Below are 19273 nucleotides of genomic sequence, written 5' to 3' on the forward strand. Positions count from 1 at the left end.
ATTTCTCTATGAATTTTTGATGTTTCTCACCAAAAGCGAAGGTTTTAGCCAAAAAAAAAAAAAAAAAAAAAATCGAAAATACCTCGGGACTGGGGGATGTCAGAGGTGCGGAAAACCTCGGGACGTGACGGGTTAAGGACCGAATATTTTTTGCCCTGCAGCCTTGATCTCTGACAGATTAGTTACTTTCAAAATAGAATTACTTCAGTCTTACCTAACCTTAACCCTTCCGCCTACTTCAGACAAATCGCCAACATACCTAAAACACCATCCAAACACCACCAACATAGCCAACAGGAAGCACATGTCAGATCAAGTATGTTCACTTCCAAACACCAGTCGTGTTGGCACACTCCAAGCAATCTTGCATTAACACCAAGGTTACATATTCACAATACCTGAAACAATCTCCACCATCCACACATACCAGTATTACAGATATCCAACGCTATAAGCAGAACGCCAATAAACACTACCGGTATTTCCTATTCCCATATAAATTTTCCTATTTCTAAACACCACCACCCATCACAACATAATCACAAGTTTCACAACACATCATATCCACGTTTAAATCAACGCGTCCATTACACGGCCTCATAATTCCATTCACATTATCACGGCTAGTTCCTCAATTCTCTACTTGTATAATGTACTCTCATGATGAAAGTTCGTAAACACTTCATTGACGGCTTCGACGATGCAGGGTGGTATTTTTGTGAGAGGAATACAAAGCGCACGCGCACACACACACACACACACACACACACACACACACACACACACACACACACACACACACACACAGGTACGAGATTGAAATATATTTTCTAATGGTCGGGAAAAATGATATAGATGGAAGCGAATGCAGCGTGCGATCTTCTGCACGGGATATTACACATCTAATCAGTTATCTACACCACACGACGACACTAAAGTACCGTACCGGTAAGTATTCATTTACAATGCACAGTAATCTGTGTCCAGTGTCATACAGCATCTTTGCCATATTTCCTATGTACACCCTTGGCACACCACCCGTACCGGTAAGTATTCATTTACACTACATCAGTAATCTGTGTCCAGTGTCATACAGCATCTTTGCCATATTTCCTATGTACACCCTTGGCACACCACACGAGAACACACCAAAACAAGTCGTTAGTTACACATCAACAACTTGACATGCGGGCATAAAGACTTTGCATTCAGTGGAACAGCCTCCCAACGATAATGAAAATAAAAACCATTTTCAATTTAATACTGTTACCTTAAATAATATATTAATAGTAATAGTAATAATAATAGATGACCAAGTAATAGTAATAGTAATAGATGACCACTAAAATAATTATAATAGTAATATAACAGACAGCAAATGAAATTAATAGTAATGGTAATAGTAATAGAAACCCAGTAATAGACCCCATGTCTGTCCATAACGACAGCTCACCAAAATAAAGTGCCGATTACACTTCAATAAGACGTGCCCAATACCACAGATATTTGGACCTACTTTCTATGCACACCCCTCATCAGCTACCTACAATACAGTTATACACACCAAAACAATTCACTGATTCCAAATTTTTTTGCCTTGCAACAAACACAATCTGGAGTTACTTCCAATGTACCCTCTTAATGAATTACACCAATATTTATGCCCAACGGCAAACACAACCGCTGAGGTATTTGCTACGTGGACTCGGGAACGGCCCCCTGCACCAAAAAATGGAGCATAAAACATTCCTCGAAGTACATCACATCAGTATTAAGTCACATATTATAGGACTTATTTCTTTTATGTAGTCTACACTCCTGAAAAACATCGTACATCACAGAACTATACACCAGGACAATTCACCAGTTATAGAACATCAATGGTCTGAGTTCTACATCATATTTCAGTTTTGCCGTATTTGTTCTACACACTGATCAATTACCTGGTACCGTACCTATAGAACAAGACACACGAATCTCGTCATATTAACAATCTTTGCCTTGTAAAAACGAAGAATTTAGGTTTATATTCTATATACTCGTCACATTAACAATCTGTGCCTTGCAAAAAGAGAAATTTATGTTTATTTTCTATATACACCCTTGATCACCTACTTCCACTACAAGAAGAGACACCAAAACATCTTCCCAATAACGACGCATTAGGCTAATAACCCAAGCCCAGCACCGAAGTTTGGGGTTATTTGCCATATAGGCCTACAGCCAAGATTAATTACGCACAGCAAAGGATCGCACGTCAACACAGTCACCAACGTCAACGGCGTGTCAACAGGGTGGTGGTGGAGAGGCGTCGGATGAAAAAGTTGGGGCAAAGTTCTTATTGGTCCTTAATGGGTCTTGCAGAGGAGGGGAAGCAGGAGGCGCTGACGAGGGACCCAACACGTATCCCTCAGGGTAGGGACACAGTAGGCTTAAGGGAGATGAGATGTGAACGAAGGATGTAAAAGGGGGGAAAAGAAGGGAAAATAAGGTTGGCGGTGCAAGAACAGGAGAGAGAGAGAGAGAGAGAGAGAGAGAGAGAGAGAGAGATTCTCAATAGCAACAAAGTTTAGGGGGTAGCCTAATGGAAAGCAGGATGGAGGGATGGAAGGAAGAAACGAAGGAAGGATGAAAGGAAACAGGGAAGGAGAGAAGGAAGGGCAGTTGGACAATGAAGTAAAGGGTAAGGAAGGAAAGAGGTTCATGAAGTATTAAGGATTGAGGGAGAGAGAGGGACGGAGGGAAGAGAGGGAGGGAATGAAGGGTGGGAAGAGGGAGGGAGGAAGAGAGGGAAAGAAGGCAGAATGGAAGAGAGGGTTGGAGAAAGGGAATGAGGAAAGTAGGGAGGGAAGGAGGGAAGATTTCTGGAAGGTCACGAAGGAGGAAATAAAGTAAGGAAAGGAAGGTAGAAACGATGTCACGAAGGAAGGAGGGACGGATGGCAGGAAGGAAATCAGTCGGTCGGTAGGTTGGTAGGTAAGTAGGTAGGTAGGCAGGTAGGCAAGCAGGTCACAAGGAAGTTAGGTAACTGAGACAGGTAGGTACCTTAGGTAGGTAGGTTGGGAGGGAGGGATGTGGCTGGGTGGGTAGGTATGTAGGTAGGTAGTTCGACAGGAAGGTAGGTCGCTAACTACTGTAAGTGGGTAGTTAGGTACGTATGTCAGTCGGCAGGTGAATGGGGAAGTTAGCAGATCGGTAGGTAGGTAGGTAAGTGGGTTGGTAGCAAGGTACCGGTTGACACAGTGGGTGCGTAGTTGGGTAAATTATTGTGTTGGGTGGATGGCTGTGTAGGTAGGCAGATTGGTAGGTACGTACAAGGATAGGTAGGTACCGGTACGTACCGGTAGATAGGTTGGCAGTAGAATAGTTAGGTAGGTACAGTCGTCAGCATAAATTCGCTGCAAGTCTACTCGTGTGATGAGTCCTTTTGTCTGGCAACAGTGTAAGGGGACTGGTTGATACGCTTTAAATACGTGTTTCTAAGAAGTGGTACTAAAGACTGCCTAGAGTACAATATTCTGTATTCCATATCTGATTAGTATAAAAAATTGTAAGAGCTGACAGGCATGTTATGGAATGACGTATGAGCGTAATACTCTGGTATTCCTCTTTATAACCGTGTCTAAGCTTCCTTCCCCTCTCTCCCCCTTACACCTCCTGATGTCTCCCCCACCCCTCCCTCTCCCTCCTATCCCCCACTCACTTTCATACCTCTCCACTTTCTCCTCTCCCACTCTTTCTACCTTCATTCATTTATCCACGGTACTAACTAGACTGACTTTACTAAACCCAGTCTGCCCTATTCTCAGTTGCTCGCAGTACTACCAACAATATCCAAGGTCTATTATCAATATTCCTTCCTGTTCAAATCCCATTCACACCCTCCCCGTCTCCTTCCCACTCTATTTATTCCAATTGTCTTTTTCTCTACCCCATGTCACTACCAACAGCCTTGATACGGAAAAGTTGAGGTCTGGTTCTCGTAATGTATTCCTTACTGGTGTGTGTTTGAGTGAGCCTGGCAGTCGGTGGCTATTATTTCAGTTGGCGAAATTAAACAAACATTAATGTCCATTCCTCCTATTTCTTGCCCTCTCTCTTCCCTAGGAAAATGTTCCCACTCTCCTCATTTTGTTCACTGATTCATGAAGCAGGATCAGAACCATTAAGGCTTCGAATTGCTGCATCATGTTTGAAGTAAAGAGTGGGAGAAAGACTGGCATGGCAAGAAACTCTCGAATGTAGACGAAGAAAAAGGTTATAGGAATAAACATGAAATAGAGAACTTTGCGGTTTATTACGTAGGTTAGCGCCGCGGATAATATAAGGTAGACTGGCCAGTGAGAGTGGGGAGTGGAAATGAAGGAAAGCAAGGGGAAGGGGAAAGAGAGGGAGGTTGGAGAGGAACATCGGAAGGGGTACGAGGGAGTAAGCGGGAGTTTCATTATTCACATCATTCATGTCTTCTTTTGCACATTTTAATGGTTGTCGGATATAAAGAATAATGCATTCTGGGCAATTTATAGTACTAATTCTTACAAACACGTCTGTAAAGCGTAAAAAAAAAAAGCCTATGTGGCAACTAGTTCCCATAAACTGTTGCCAGACAAAATGACCCACATCGCACGAGCAGGCTTGCAGCGGATTTGTGCTGACGACTGTACAAAGATGGCTAGTACGAGGGTAGGCGGGTAGGCAGGAAGACTGATGAGTAGGTACGTAGGTAAACAAGAAGGTTGGAAGGAGGGAGGGAGGGAGCGATGGGGAATGGGAAGTAGATAAATAGGTAGGTAGGTAGCCAGATAGGTAAGTGGGTACGACAGGTATGTATTGTCTGTTTCTTTGTTTGCATGAATGTGTATATTGGTAGGCAGGTAGGTAGGTAGGTAAGGAGTGAGGAAGAGAGGTGGCTAGGTAGGTCTGTAGGTAAGTTGGCCGGAATGAAGGGTGGTAACTGGGCAGGTAGGTACCGTAGGTAGGTAGGTGGCTGGACAGGTAGGTACAGTAGGTAGGTAGAGAGGGGGGGAGGTGGCTGGGCAGGTATGTAGGTAGGTCGTTAGATAGGTATGTCAGTAGGTAGCTAGGTTGTTAAGCTGGTCGGTTGGCTGTTAGGAATGTAGGCAGACAGGTCAGTAGGTTGGTTGGTCGGTTGGTAAGTGTCAAGGTAAAATGGTAGGTAGGTAGGTAATATGGTTAGTGCGCAATTACGTAAGCAGTTAGTAGGTAGGTGGGCAGGTAGGTAGGTAGGTAGGTGAGTAGGTAGGTATGTAGGTATGTATGTAGGTAGGTAGGTAGGAAGGCCAGTAAGTGGGTGGCTAGGTGGGTAGGTTTGGTGGGTAGGTTAGGTAGGTAGGTAGGAGGGTAGTAACCGATAAATGGGTTGGTAGACAGACAAGCAGGCAAGTACGCAGGGAGATAGGAGGGAGGAGGAGGAAACGAGGGGGAAGAGAGATAGGCTGCTAGGTTGGTTGGTTGTTAAGTAGGTAGGTGGGAAGATACGTATGTATGTATCTACGCAGGTAGGTATGTTAGCTGAAAGGCAGGAGGGTACGTTGGTCAATCTGTCGACGGGTACTGTTGGTTGGTAGGTAGGTAGGTCAGTGGCTTGGTATGTAGTTAGATAAGTTGGTTAGTTGGTAGGCAGGTAGGTAGGTAGGTAGCAAGGGAGATCTGGAAGTTAGGTAGATATGTAGTTACATTACGTGGGTAGTTAAATAGGTAGATAGGTGTAGGCAGGAAGTAGACTGGTTGGTACGAAGTTAAGGGAGTCGGTACTGGTAGGTGAAGAGGATATTGGGCAGCTAGGTTGGTTGGTAACTAGATTGATGGGAAAGTGGCTAGGCAGGTTGGCAGGGAGGCAAGTAGGTAGGTAGTTCTGTATGCACGGTACGTGGGAAGACAGGCTGGCAGATTGGTAAGTAGGTAAGTTGGCAGAGTAAACCTATACGATGTAGGTGTTACGAAATACTCACACAAAATGTAACTCTTTGAATCCGGTGACATCTTGCTTGCTGTAGTCCTTCTACATACAAACTATTTCATTCAGCATAAGAACGATTTTTGGAACTTATGGGTTAGATGTCTAGGGGTACGCGTGGCTGTTGATACCTCGTGGCCATTTACAACACCCATAACCTCAGTAGCTCTCAACTTACCTTTCCTCCCGGCACTTCGTCGCCCTCAGCTCGTTCCAGGATCGTCAGGGACGCCAATTACACCGCATATAGCTGGACAGTTATTAATTACGGCAGAAAACAACACAACAATAAATCGGAACACCACTACGTATCACTTTCAACGCACACTGCTTTGTAGTGAAGTAAGACTCGCGAGTCAATCGTTCAAATCAAACGATTCCTTTCGCTGAATCGGGTGTATCGAGTCATTGTTTTCATTAACTCGTTCACTTAGTTTATATTCTAACATTATATTTCGGTTGAGACTCGAGAGTGGTATGTGCACTGCTCATATCACTGCCTGGTATGAGGACACACCACCACTCATACCACACCATCACTGGCTGTTCACTGACCAAGTGACCAGACCTTCAGCTCGTGGCAGGCTGCGGGTTTCAGCTTCGAGTTATGGACACGAGTGTCACGAGTGACTTATAACTTTAGAACTCGACTGACTCAGGCCGCTCCGGGCAAATGTGGCGGGGCCCGACCCGGCTCACCACTCATGAGTTTGAAATACCCGGTTGCGGTATAAGTATTGCTTAAGTGTTCACACCACTGCTTGGTATGAACAGTAGTGTGAGCACACATCACCACTCATAGCACAGGACCACTTGCAGGCAGCGTGTTCCAGCCTCGATTATTGAGTGTGAACAAGATTTCTTAGAACTCGAATTACATGACTCAGGCCACCCCGGACAGATGCGGTGGGGCCCGGCCAAGGCCCGGCTCACCGAGTCAATGGTGACTCACGAATTGGGAAGGATTTTAAATAACAGGTCACTGTGTTTTTCATTTCTGTTTTATTCTAGCAATAAAATAATAAATTATTAAGCAATCTAAATGTTTTTCTTTATCCTACTAATAATTTAAAGCTATTTACATCACCTCAGAATGGCTTAACGTTTTTTAACGTTGTTTTAATGCAATCCTCTCAGTACGTCACTTGCTGCAGCCAGGGTACTGACTTGGTGAATCGAGTGACTCAAGTACCCGATTCTCTTCGGTGAGTGACTCATAAAAACTCGAGTCACCAAAGTGAATCGAGTTTTCCATCTCTACTGCTTTGAGAGGGGGTGCCGGGTGCGTCCGTGAGGTAGACTGGGCAGTGGTGTCATATCTCTCATCTCACGCGTCTATAATTACCATTACGCTGCTCTTATACTTGCTCGATTGATTGGAATCAATTATTGATTACATTGTATGCATAATCAATGTTATTTAGTGGCATTTACATAACAACAAGCATATTTTACGTAAACTTGTCTTGTACATTTGGCAAGTTGCAGTCATCTGAAAGTGTTGTGTAAAGTTCTTTTGTTTATCCAATTTGATCTTTTTTCTATAATTACTCTAACGCGCTTAAACACCAGTTTATTCGTAAGAATGACTTACAGCTCTTATGTATCGTAATTAATGAGCTTAATGTTATTAATGTTATTAAAAAATTAGGTTACGTGGGTCTGTTTTTATCGTTATGGTAAATACACCACGTTCTGTGAGGAGAAAAAATGCCAAAGATGCCAGATTTTTCTTTTTAGCGTTATTTTTCAAACTGCCATTCTCGCTACCCTGAGGCACTTTTTTTTTTTTTAATTCTTCAACATAATGACGTACAGGAATTTTCTTATATATATATTTTTTAGCATCAGATGCTTTTAATGAATGATTGTCAGTGAGGTGGAGTGGAAGAATAGGAAAAAAAGAGACAGAGATGAGATGGCGTGGAGATATCAGAAGAGAGGGGGTGAGTTGCAGGGAGAACAGACCAACGGCAGAGTACATAGCGACATGGACACGATTTGTCTGTGGCAACCCTTTACAGGATTAAGGCATCTGAGATTTTTTATCTACCTAGGAAAGAAATAATGAAGGATATCATATGGATCTGATACTAACCCCATTATACTCTTCTACTATAATGTTATTTGAATTTCCCGCTTCCCTTTCAGATGACTGTATTGAGAGGATACATCGTTGGAACCGCAGAGAATAAAAAACAGTCTTGAAAGCAGCCTTGTTTCCCTTAAGTCCGCACCTTATTTCAGAGTAAATACAACATGGTGTCAGGTGTGGACCCCAAGACTCCAGTAAGGTAAAGCTTCCCTTAATAGTTCCATTGCTGACAGAGATATGGGCCTGCTGTTGAATGTTTGGAAGTGGTCGAGTGGAAGTTCTTGCCTTGCTGAGTTTGACAGATGGCTTCCTTAGACGCTCGACTTCCTGGGCCCCTGGATATTTCTGGGAACGTTGCAGATAACTGGAAGAGATTTCTTCAAGAGTTTGAAATATTTCTAGTCTGCTCTGAGAAGGTGGACAAAAGTGACAGCGTGAAGACAGCTCTCCTACTTAACTGTGGTGGTAGCAGCTTGTTAGATATCTATAACTCACATTAACAATTGATGAAAAGAAGAAATATGAAACAGTTGTTGACAGATTTAAGAAACATTTTGAACCTCAGAAATGTGTCATATGAACGTTATATATTCAATGTGAGAGTACAACTGCCTCATGAAGCTTTTGATAACTTTGTGACAGATTTGAGAATTAAAGCCAAGAACTGTAATTTTGGTACACTAGAGAGTGAGCTTATTAGAGACAGGATAATGTGTGGTGTTCACAGTGAGCTGCTACGTGGAAGATTGTTGAGACAAGGAGATATAGATTTGAATAAGATTATAAAAATTTGCAAAACCCATGAAGTGAATGAAATTCAAATGAAGAGGTTATGCATAGGTACGGTTAGTAATATGACCATAAATCCTGTCAAAACAGCTCTTCAAGTTAGGAATCATGATAGAGTAGGCTTAAAACCCTGTAATTATTGTGGTTATTAACATATTTGGAAAAAGGAAAATTGCCCAGCCAGAGATAAGAAATGTCTGCAGTGTGGTGCCATTGGCCATTTTAAATCTAAGTGTACCAGATTAAAATCTAAGGTTAAAAGTAAAGATTTCCGGAAAGTTCAAAGAAATGACTCACCACAGTCTGCAAAATCTGAGGAAACTCGGGAGTTCACAGTTGGACATTTGAGAGTAAATAATCAAAAGCTGAGAAAAACTGCTAAGGTGTCAGATCTGGCTAGGGCTAATGAGACACAGAAGGATGTAGCATGTCAAAGCTAGAGGCATTTATGTAAATTTTCAGATAGACACATGAGCAGAAGTAAGTGTGTTGCCAAAGGACTTACATGGCAAGTTGGAAAATAAGCCCGATCTCAGAGATACAAGGTGTGTACTGAAAGCTAACAAAGGACATACCTGTAAGAGTATTCCTCTTGGGAAATGTGAAATAAATTGTGAATACAGCACCAGAAAGTATATGTTAACATTTTTCATACTGAATGAAAAGGATGTACCACGTCTCAGTCAACATGCTTGTGTGCTGCTAGGTTTAGCAGTATTTTAAAATAATATGAAAAGGATGTACCACGTCTCAGTCAACATGCTTGTGTGCTGCTAGGTTTAGCAGTATTTAAAAATAACTTTAGCTTATAGAGAAGTGCTACTTCCCTCACGGGAGTGAATTATAATGATGTGTTATCTGAATTTAAAGACGTGTTCAGTGGTTTAGGACTTGTAGAGGGGGAGGTTCATTTACAAGTTGACCCAAATATTAGCCCAGTTGCTCACGCTCCTAGGAGAACTCCTTTTGCTTTAAGAGATAAGCTCAAGACAGCTAGATGAGATGGTTAAGAATGAAATTATCATTCCAGAGACTGTTCCAGCAGTTTGGGTCAACAGTATTGTTGTGGTTGACAAGGGTCCGAAGCTAAGGATTTGTTTAAATCTTAGAGATTTAAATAAGGCACTTAAGAGGCAACATTATCCAATGCCAATTGTTGAGGAGATTTCAGGTAGACTACAGAATGCTAAGGTATTTTCTGTGATTGATGCCACCAATGGGTTTTGGCAGTTGAAGGTTGATGATATATATATATATATATATATATATATATATATATATATATATATATATATATATATATATATATATTTTCCATAGTCACTGTGCTGTACCAAGACTCGTGTCCATAAATTAAGATACTCCTAACCATTACCTTATAAAGTTTGATTTTTGTTTGGTGTTTGAAAATAAAGCACTTAGAAGAATATTAGGAGTTAAGTGGTGGGAAAGGATACCAAATAGTAGAATTAGAGAAATAACGGGAGTGCAGCCGATCGATAAATATGTTAGATTCTCACGATGGAAGTGGCTAGGACATGTGTACAGGAGACAGGGAATAGTACGAGGTACACCAGGGTGGGTGGCACTTGGTAGGAGAGGTAGAGGAAGGCCAAAAGAGACGTGGGTGAGGACAATGAGACGGGAAGCTGGAGATGAGTGTTGGGGAGATCTTGAGGAGTTAGCACAAGATAGGATGTGGTGGTGTGAGTTCATCGAGGCCCTATGCATCCCCGAGGGTGCCACAGGAAATGATTGATTGATATATATATATATATATATACATATATATATATATATATATATATATATATATATATATATATATATACTGTATATTATCCAATCAACTACACTCCATCCTAGAACATGTACTGCATTCTAGTTATTTGGTATCAGTAATAAACAAGGGGATACTAAAGTGTATTCCGCAGATTAAATCGGCAAGGAAGTGTTGTTACGATATCTCCAGAGCCACTTAGAATATTTAAAACTATTTTAATTCTAATCGTGAAGAAGTAACGAGTATCATGTATCTATCTATCTGTCTATCTCTCTCTCTCTCTCTCTCTCTCTCTCTCTCTATATATATATATATATATATATATTTCATCCATCCATCCATTATCCAATCCTATATTGCCCCATGAGGAGCGTTATACTATATATATATATATATATATATATATATATATATATATATATATATATATATATATATATATATATATATATATATATATATGAGAGAAAGAAGAACTGAAACTTTGTATTTCTTTTCTTTCCTTTTCCTTTTCCATGGCAAACTGAGGCCCATTACCACTCCTTAACAAACTCGATCCAACCTTCAGATTAAACAGTATCTGGGCCACATTCAGAGTTGATGATAACCTTTGATAAGGGGATAGTGTCTACCTAATTGGAAAACCCTAATGAATTTTGGCAAGGGTGACTGTGAAATAAGCTTGAAACTTAGAATGACTCTGATAACAGTCCAGAATGAATCGGTACTTGGGTCTCCTTCATGGCATAGGCAAAAGGCATAACCATTTAAAGGCACTGAAAATGGCTTGGACAAGGGTCTATCTGCCTAGGTTATGTATCTGTCTGTAGCCAAAATCTTAATCTCGTTAGGGGTTGCCACAAACCAATCGCCCCCATGTCGCCTTGTCCCCTACCATTTCGCTGCCCTCCCCCCAGAATTCACCCCCCCTCTCTCACCTCGCCTCCGTCCTAAGTCTCCCTCTCCACCCCCTTTTTAACAGTATTTTGCCCCACTTGTGGTAGGTGGGAACGCTCACCATCCACTCACTCGATGTAGTGCTGCTGTCGGGTGTCTGCCCTTTCCTCTCCTCCATCCTTCTTTCCTTCCATCCTCTTCTTTCTTTCCTTCATTCTTTCCTTGTCCTTCTGCCTACGGGTAACTTTACACAAATTACACTGTCTCTTCTGTCTTTCTTTCCTTCATTCTTTCCTCTTCCTTCTGCCCGTGGGTGACTCTGCACTGAGTGACAAGCCATATGGTTTCCTGAATTGCAGGAAACCATTTACTATGCTGGGTGGTAACCATATAACCAAATTTTGGCACCTGGTGGTTTAGTGGGTAATTATTGCGCTCCAATCGGATTCAGCTGGTGAAGGTTTATATCCAAGGGATGGTTGGGGTTGATTGCTCACGTAATGCCACTCAGGGATGAGTGAGGCTGATCACTCTCATCTTAAATGTCGGGACCAACTGCCTAGCCCAGAGCTCCTACGCTCCTCATGGGACAATGTAGGATTGGATGATGGATGGATTTTGCCTCACTATACACCTAAGTTATGAAGACATTCTGTACGCACTGGTAATTGAATAGTTTTGAATAAGACCTTTGATAAAAATATATAAAACTGCTAAACTGCACACAACTAGACATTACTGATAAAAAAATAAATGCTGGTAAGAAGTGGTATATGAGAGGGAGACGTGAAAGTTGGAGGAAAGGAAGCGAAATGGCAGGGGCGACGTGAAGGCGATGGTTTGTGGCCACTCGTTACGGGATTAAGGCGCCTGGCTATGGACAAATGAACTTGCACTGTTATACAGAGCACAAACCTGAGCAACTAAAATAAAAACAATAATAACTAAGAGATAAAAGACGGCCTGGAGGACTAGTCTACAGGAGCATCGCCACGTATATCCCCTAAGCTGTATGAAATAGCCTGACCTTTGGTTCCTTCTTCCTTGCATTAAAAAAAAAAAAAAAATGCAGGTACTACATGAAACTAGCATTGTGGAGGATAACAAAGTCCAGCCAAGATGAGGCTATTAGGGCGTCACTCAACATAGCCGTAAATACAGTAGAACCTGGGACGCAAAGGCCAGTATTCTTCACCGTTAAAAAAGCTTCCTATTTATTTTGCTCATTACAACTCACTGTCCTTTTCTGTGTGACAAATCCTCTTATTCTCCTCCGCTAAAATGGTTTCCTAACACCTTTTCCTAGGTGATCTATTTTGCTTATTACACCCTTACTGTCCTGTTCTACGTGACATAAATCCTTCTATTATGGCCTTACCCTACAGTAATAGCGTACCAAAGGGTATTAACCAACTACATTCAAAAGTAAATCGCCAAGGTGTTAGCAAAGCTTCATTAACGAACGAGAATACGAACCAACCTGTCATAACTTTACAATTTACTATAGTTAACCACAAAGTAGGAAATTACGGTAGCTATCTATTACTACAGCTTAAGTGATGGAAAGTCCTATTTTCCTATCCTTATCTGTGATTTTGAATATTCGAAGCTGAAGTAATGGTTTCACACCCGCAGAATTAATACCATACTCCACTATTTATAAAGGGTATAATTGCTTTGGGACGTGCGGCAAGGTTTTGTTTCAGTTTCCTGTAAAATGTAACTAGTCATGTCAAATTACCTTATTTGGGACCATTTTTGTCTCAGTGGGCTTGAAAACTTGTATTAAGTTGCCGCTAGATGGCGCCACCATAGGCATCAGCTGAATGTAAATTTGAATTATCCATGTCAAATAGCAATATATTTGACCACGTCTCAATAGCTTAAATTAAGCACTTTTACTGAAGTTGTCGTTAGATGGCGCCACCTGCTGGCAGATTTGGATTCACCATGTCAAATTACCTTGTATGGTACCACTTTTATGTTTCTTAAGGCCTCCTTTTTTTTTAAACAAATCCGCCAGAAGCAGTAGAAGAACGCTGGGCCCTCATTGACCTGCTGGCTATTGCCGCAGCTAAAAATCGGGGTTTTGTTTCAACAGACTTTTTATCTAAAAAATACTGACAATACCACCAAAAGGTCGAATAAACTTGATATACAACTTGTTCTTTTATTATCTTAAGTATTCTTACACGTGTTAGCATTTGCAATGCATATTAACAAAGCACATTTGTAGCTAAGACGGGAGCATGTTAAGTTACTCTGGAAGGAGATAGCGTTATTATTTAAAAGTACTGCAAAAAAGTTTCAAGTAGGACACAAAATATTTCAAGCATTATCAAAGTATATCAGTTAATTTAGTGCAAGAAGCTATCTCCATCTCAAGTTCGCTTGCTCTGGTACTCCTCTCTAGAACAACATACACATCACATGCTAATGGAAAAATACAAAGAAAAATACAACCTACAACCTGTCTTGACTGGTGCTCCCATCTCACTGGTCACTCTTAGCCAGCACTGATTCTGTCTCTCCTCTCTCCCTAGCATCAGTCTCTTTATCGCCTGAGGACATACAGGAACATTAAAGGTGCCTAAGGAGTGGATTGCATACCAGAGTAACAGTACCATATACAAGTGCTGCCGTAACAACTACTACCATCCCTACTATATCACCTACAAGTACACATTACAGGGTCGAATGCGGCTTTGGAGGCTTCATAACTCTTCCTTAGCGATTTAGTCTACACATTTCACTTTCAATTTGTTACTGATGCAAACTATCGAATTAAAGCCAGAAACGGTATGGGAGTGAAAGCCTGGGTGTAAAGTACAATAAATTGCTAAGGAAAAGGTGCAATGAAGCCTCCTACGCCACTTTTGACCCAGACGCTGATAGCTTCTCTAGGGTTGCCATCTTATTCTCTTGAGTTGTCTTCTACTTTTGTCATCTCGCCATCCAAGGTTGCCATTTGTCATCCTAGGTTGCCAACTTGTCTTAATGCTGTTGCTGTCTCGTCATCCCAGGGTGCCATCTCGTCGTCTGCTGTAGTTTCGTTGTCATATATTCCTATTCTGCTGTCTAGGGTTGTCTTGTCTTCATGGGTTGCCATCTTACTTGTCTTTCGTTGCTGTTATTCTAAGACTGTGGGGTTGATACTCCGTGGCTGCCATTGGTTCTGTGGAGGAAAATAGCAAATTAGACGAACGCTTTTTCTGTATTATGCAGTACACTACAAGTACGTGAGATACCACACACTGTACCCTACTATGTCACGGAGGTTGTTGCCAACAAGTGAATGCTGCCAGAAAAATTTACCCCCACTACCAAATGGTGAACTTGATGGGAGGTGTGGTGCGGGCTGTCGGTGTAGTTTTGCGGTCAGGATGGAATGGGGCACAGGTCTGTGCTAGGGGGTACAGGACATTGTGGTGCCCAGGCAGAGACTTCTACCCAATAGAAAGGGGGCCCGAACCAGGAAGTAGTGCCCTGGATACTGCCCTGTCATTGGATGTATAATGGCGGGGCAGTTACAGTGCCAAGGTGTGTTTGGAGGATGCCTCTGTAACTGTCCTGGCAAGGCGCCCTGAGGCCACTGCTACAGCCACTGGCTATGCCTGGTAGGCTATGGGTCTTTAACCACCTGCCTGGGCTTGGGGCTGTGTGGGTGGGTGGGGCCTGGGGTCCATTCCCTCTTTTACGTACCTACCATAATTAAATCAAAGCCAAGTGTGAAAAGCAAAGCCTCAGAAATCCAAATCACCCCCTTGGGTCCAGAATGGCATCTTGGAAGGTAGGTAGCTTGAAAAGTAAAGATGGAGGAGTGGTGGAGACTTTGACCAGGAGGTAGGTAGATGTCTGCTGCTTACGGTAAGTTAGGTTCTGGGAAGGGTAAGCCGAGATGATTGTTGGGAAGGACTGTAGGTATAATTTTTTTTGAAAAGGAAGTGTGGACGGATATAGTGGTGCGGGTGTGCTGGTTGAAGAGAAATAGGTGGAATGTATTATGGATGTAATGAGAATAAAATGAATGGTATACAGCAGGGAAAATATTGTTTGGAAATTCCTGGTACATTTGTTTTGGTGTATGCCCCACAGGTTGGCTTGGATGATGATGAAATGGGCAGGTTTGGGGATGACTTGATATGTGAGATTGGTGGTATGGGGGATGATGAGAAAAGTCATTTTGGATGTAGGTGCCACAGCTCATGCATATGAAGGGGTGCACAGGGAATGCGCATATGATATGAGAAACCCAGAAGGGGAATTGATACTACAGTCTGAAAAGGCAATGAACACGACTGAGTGCAACAAGCTAAGAAAAGAGAAGGTAAGCCAATTACATATGAGACTAGGAGTAATAGTTGCCGGACTGATTACTTCCTGGTCAGGGGGGGCTGATGGTTTGTAAAGCATGTAAAAGGTATAAAGAGTGAAGTGCAGCAACACAAATTACTGGTATGTGACCTGCTGCCGAAGGAGTGGGTGGTGAAGGTGAGGACACACACACCCAGAAGGAAAATATGGAGGTTGAAAAACCAAGAAGTAAGGGATGCTTTCTATATGGAGATGGGTAGAATGATGGCTGATCAGGGAGCTGTAAACAATGTTAATAAGCAGTACACAGCTCTCAAAACAGTTTCTTTAAAGGTCCTGATTTAGTATGGATGGCCTGCGGGACCACTAAAACATGGTTGCATGGTGCTGAGATGAGGGTGTAGATGGCGCAATTAAGAAGCAGAGAAGACCTCCCCGGGAATAGAAAGTGGGTGGTAACAAGAGAATAATTGGCGGTCAAGTGTAGGGCCAGAAAGGATGTATACAGAACAAAATCTGTCTCACGACTTCTACTGTATAGCCTCAATACTGACGAAAGGAAGAATGTGATTTAAAAGGGCAAATGAGATGAAGAGAAAAAAACAGGGATATCATAAGTAGGCAGTGTGTGAAGAACGATGAAGAAAAGGTAGTGGTGGACAGTAAGGATATTAAAGATGCTTGGAGAGACATGGGTGTTTGATTGCAACAGGAGGGTTTGAAGTCAGTGGGTCCAGTGTTTGACCCATGGCCTTTGACTGATGCTACTACTGTGAGCAGGGCATAATGCAGACGCAGTTGAGAAGGGAGCAGTATGTGTCTGGGATGGCTGCTGAAATGCTGAAGACCTCAGGAGATACAGGAATGAGTTCAGTTACTGATTTGATAAATTCGATTACATAATTATGAGTTGTCCCAAATGACTGGCTGAAGAGTGGTAGTGTAAATGTGTATAAGGGGAAGGGTGAGGCCATCTAATGCGGAAATTTTAAAGGCATAAAACTTTTGGACCAGATAATGAAGATATCGAGAGAGAAAGCGTAAATAATAATGACAGGATGTTACTGCAATATTCATTGTCCGAATGCTTCAGGAAAAATATATTGTAATGAAAAGGGAGCTGTACTTTGTTTTTGTTGATTTGGAGGAAACAGTTGACAGAGCTCCAAGGGAGGTGGTGAAGTGGGGAATGAGAAAGCTTGGGATCAAGGAGTGGCTGGTTTGAGTAGCTACGGCAATTCTATTCACTCTCATCTGGATGCCTGCACCCCCATGTGAGTGAATGGAAATTTGAGTGAAGAGTTTTTCGTGTACGTTGGCGTGCATCAAGGGTCGGTCTTGAGCCACCTATTGCTTATCACGGTGCTTGAAGCTCTCTCACGTAACTTTAGATATGAACTCTGTTGGGAGACGTTGTATGCTGATGTCTTTGTGCAGACTGCTGAGAATGAAAGGGAGGTGGAGGAAAGATTTAACAGAGAGACGGAATGGGGCACAAAGTTTGAGAGCAAACGTGGATAAATCAAAAGTGATGATATCTCGGGGTGGTGGCGGTACTGACAAGGGAGACAGAGAATGGCTACCAGCAGTTTGCCACAAGGGTGTGGGAAGTAACTCCAACAGTGCAGTTTATGATAAGTGATGTTGTGGTATTAGAGACAGGATACGAAATAATGCCGATTTCGGATGTGCAGTGTGTGGGGAGACCAAGAGACTGACAGGCGTGAATGACTTATCGTGCTGGAGAGCCTCTTGAGTGTGTGGAGGAGTATTGTTATATAGGGGACATATGTGCTGGAGGTGGGGCAGGAGCTAGCTCTGTAGCTAGGGTAAGTAGTGGGTGGAGGAAATTCTGGGAGCTGTTGCCTCTCCTGACACTGAGAGGGAATTCTGGGAGCTGTTGCCTCTCCTGACACTGAGAGGGTTCTTCTGTGCAAAAGGCTCCGTGAATGCAGGATGTGTCAGGAATGTAATTCTGTATGGTAGTGAGACCTGGGCAGTAAAAGAAGAGGATATTCGTTGGCTGAAACACACAATGATAATGATTGGATGGATGTGCAGTGCATACTTGAATGAAAAGCCTTGTTATAAACACAACTGATGAATTGAGATGAAGGATGGGAATTGAATATACTCATATTAGTGTTGTGACAAGAAGGGGTTGACCAAGATGGTTTGGGCATGGTGAGAGGATAAGATGACATTTCGATGCGGAAGGTGAGAAGTGTCAACGTCGCGGATAGGGCTGTGGGAGGCAGACCAAAACAGACCTGAGACGACCTCAATGTGTGAAATCACGGATAGGGAACTGAATAGGGAGGCTGCCAGAGATCGACAGCATAGAATGCCGCCATTAGGTGACCAAGGCCGACGCTTGTAAGGATGCTGGAGCCTTTATAAACGAAAATGAACGATAAGCATCATACATGAGCAGACCTATACACACATACGCATACACAAACCAAAAGTGACAACCACATAATTCACAGAGTTATATTCAGTGTGGCATAGGAGGCGTCGTAATACCTTTTCCATTGTGATTACTCTGCATATTACCCCCTGATATTCATTTGTATGCCCTATCTCTTGTCGATATAGTTTATGTGAAAATTTGAATCAACAGAGACCAAATAAATCCCTTATGAAGAGGTGCAACGACTACTGTGCCACCTAGATACACATCACAGCCACACCACAACTATTACAACAAAAACTTCCTCCACCACACCAACATACACACCTGGACTTCAAAAATAAAAAATAAAATAAAATAAATAAGTTCTTGCTGATTCGTAACGGTTTTACGATCACCTTGGCCGAAATTCTCGTCCGACAAGAAGGCTCCCTAACACCTCTTCCTAACCGATTTATTTTGTCTATTACACTTACCTTACTTTTCTGTGTTAAACAAATCCTTCTAATATCGCCATAATCAGCATAAATAACGTACAAAGGGATATTAATCTGCTGTATCCAAAAATTATTTGCTAAGGAAGAGGTGCTAGGGCGCTCTTAACCGACCAGAATACAAGCCTGTATCTAACCCCTCTAGTTAAAATAGTCTCCCTCAAACTGAATTAAATCGTCCGGAGATAAAGAATAAACTAAGAAAACATTAAGATTAAACTCAAGAAGGGTTTATTATTATCACTGATAACTCCAGGCGATATTATTCTGCGCAGATTTTTCGAACTGGAGGGTTTAGATATGGGCATGTATTCTTGTCTGGTAGGTGAGCTCCCAAGCACTCCTTCATTAGCGATTTATTTTTTTGGATATACCGGGCTAAGATCCTTTTGTCCTTTATATAGGCAGAGTACGGCAATATCAGAATCACTAACAGAAGGGGATAGCACGGGGTAATAAGCAAAATAAATCGCTCAGAAAGAGGTGTTAGGGAGCTTTCTTACCCGACGAG

The sequence above is a fragment of the Coenobita brevimanus genome, chromosome 23 (genome assembly GCF_032717465.1).
Source record: "Coenobita brevimanus isolate Jiangsu-jjx chromosome 23, ASM3271746v2, whole genome shotgun sequence".
NCBI classification, from domain to species: Eukaryota; Metazoa; Arthropoda; class Malacostraca; order Decapoda; family Coenobitidae; genus Coenobita; species Coenobita brevimanus.